This window comes from Lynx canadensis, chromosome F2 (assembly GCF_007474595.2).
Source record: "Lynx canadensis isolate LIC74 chromosome F2, mLynCan4.pri.v2, whole genome shotgun sequence".
Classification (NCBI taxonomy): domain Eukaryota; kingdom Metazoa; phylum Chordata; class Mammalia; order Carnivora; family Felidae; genus Lynx; species Lynx canadensis.
The window spans coordinates 76,433,335-76,436,091 of NC_044320.2; the positions used below are offsets into that span (position 1 = coordinate 76,433,335).

Below are 2,757 nucleotides of genomic sequence, written 5' to 3' on the forward strand. Positions count from 1 at the left end.
CCACACAGGGACGGCTTGGCATTCCCTGTCTCCCTCACTTTCTGCCCTCCCTCTCTCTCCCTCTTTCTCAAAAATAAATAAACATTTAAAAATAAAGTTTTTATTTAAATTCCAGTTAGTTAAGATACAGTGTCCTATTAGTTTCAGATGTACAATATGGTGAATCACCACTTCCATACATCACCCAGTGCTCATCATGGCAAGTGCCCTCCAATAGGCAAGTGCCATTGCCTATTTCAGCCAGCCCCCACCCACCTCCCTCCTGGTATGTAAGTTCATTTTTTTTTTAAAAGGGGATACTGCATTTTAAAGCACATGAATGAGGAAAAGCCCTTTGTCGTTTTGCAAAATACAAGAATTCATATTTATACTTCGCACTCTGCAAAGTATTTTTATATACATACTTCAAATTCATCTTCAAAATAACCCTACCACTTAGATATTCATACTGCTTCCTCCCCCCCCCCCCCCGCCCCCACAAAAAGAAAATGAAGTTCAGAGAGATAAAACGATCCCCCAGAGTCACAAATCTGGGAAGGACTGGATCCTTCGATTTCACAGTTTATGCTTTTTCTACTGCTCCACACTGTTAACACGGTTTCTCACGTGTAAAAAGGCCATTTCCACCATTTCCCTGCTGGCCTGTGTGTCATTCTCCCAGGGCTTGAAGGACTCTGGTTGCCTTCGATTACTGTGAGCACTCCAGCCTGGCTTGAACACTTAGGTCAACATGCTTTTCATTCAGTATTTTTGTAGTGATACTTTCTATCCATAGACTAATGTGGTAACACAGTGTCCTAAACTTAGCTTCCCATTATGGACTCCAAGGGTAGCATGCTCCCAGTGTGTCTCCCAGACTCCTCCCGAGGGCCTGGGGAATCTGTATTACAAGCCTTCCCGTGGTCCTCTTCCTGAGGAAGAACACTGCTAACATAGTAAGGTGTTAATGATATGATAGAATTGTGCCAACATAGAGGAAAATCGTAATGTGTGCCAGTTTAAATGTATGGTAGGTACCCTGAATACTATTATTCCTAAAAAACCAACAAGCAAAACATGTACCTTAGGCTCTTAGGCCTGGCTTATTTGTAAAATAATAAAACTCCAGAACAAACTATCTTCTTAACTTCATCTTACTACTTTTCCCATATAACAGACGTTGCCTGGGCCACCTTTAATGTCTTTTTGCCAAAGGGGAAAAATTAGGACTCAAGTTTTTCTTCAGCTACATCCCTTTCTGTGATCCTGTAGTGGCTTCCTCCCAGAAAGAGTTGACTATTTATGTCTTCCGTGGCGATCTTTCAAAAACTTTTAAAAACTTTATTCATTTGTTTAAGTAATCTCTACACCCAACGTGGGGCTGGAACTCACGGCCCTGAGATCACCAGTCGCATGCCCTTCTAACGGAGCCAGCCAGGCACCCTGCTACTTTTCAAAATTTTGCTAACAGAGTACAGACCCCAGTATATTGCAGTTGGTTATTTTTGTTAAAATTGACCACTGTTCAGATGCCTCTTTATACCACTTTATACCTCCTTATACCACTTTTGGACACAAAGTAAAGTGCTTAATAAATACTAGTTAATTATCATCACAATTTGATAAGAATGGTGGAAAAGGGGTTGGCATCTTTTTGGCTTTCTCAAATCCTATTTCTTGTGTATTGTGTTCAGTTCATTTCACTTGCTAGAGTCTTACTTACGCTTTCGTGTATTTCTGGGCTCATGCAAAAAGAATCATTTGGCCTGTATCAAATACATATCTATCCCTGAAATTTCAAGACATTTTTTTAATGTTTATTTATTTTGGAGACAGAGAGACAGAGCATGAGCGGGGAAGGGGCAGAGAGAGAGGGAGACAGAGAATCTGAAACAGACTCCAGGCTCTGAGCTGTCAGCACAGAGCCCGATGTGGGGCTTGAACCCACGAACCGCAAAATCACGACCTGAGCCGAAGTCAGACGCTCAACCAACTGAGCCAGCCAGGCACCCCAAAATTTCAAGTAATTTTAAGAATGTTCAAAATGACAATCCAAATTATTTATAAGCAATCACAGACCATTCATACATAAATAGAATTTTTTTTACTGTTGTATTGCTGCAGGAACGAAGACATTGAAACCCACTAACATTTAGTTAAAATAGATGAATTTGGATAAAGGAAAAACGGATTTTTGTGTAAGTTTTTAGTAACCCTCTGTAAGTTTTCAAAATTAGTCACAGATGAAAAGGTTTTCTTCAAAGGACCACATACCGCATGATTCCATTTATTTGAGGGGTACAGAGTGGGCAAATTCACAGACAGAAAATAGATGACCAGTTGCTTGGGCTGGGGGTACAGAGAAACCGGGGTGATGGCTAAAAGGGTTAGGGCTTCTTTGTAGGGTGATGGAGTGCTGTAAACTTGATTGAGGGGATGACCACACAGTTCTGAGTTTGCTAATAACCACTCAATGGTACATTTGAAATGGGTGAATCGTATAGTATGTCAATCATAACAGTAAAACTGCTATTTTAAAAAATTAGAAATCAGGGGCGCCTGGGTGGCTCAGTCTGTTAAGCATCCAACTTCAGCTCTGGTCATGATCTCGCGGTTCATGGGTTCGAGCCACATATCCTGCTCTGTGCTGACAGCTCAGAGCCTGGAGCCTGCTTTGGATTCTGTGTCCTCCTCTCCCTCTGCCCCTTCCCCTGCTCGTGCTCTGTCTGTCTCTCTCTCTCTCTCTCACTCTCTCAAAAATAAACATTAAAAAAATTA

General features: G+C 41.5%; 1 non-coding gene across 1 annotated transcript; it reads right to left on the reverse strand.

Annotated features, from left to right (window-relative positions):
- Positions 1-1,902: 1,902 nt before the first annotated feature.
- On the reverse strand, positions 1,903-1,987 carry TRNAR-UCG. Its single transcript has one exon. It is a non-coding gene; the product is annotated as a tRNA-Arg (tRNA).
- Between the last annotated feature and the right edge of the window lie 770 nt (positions 1,988-2,757).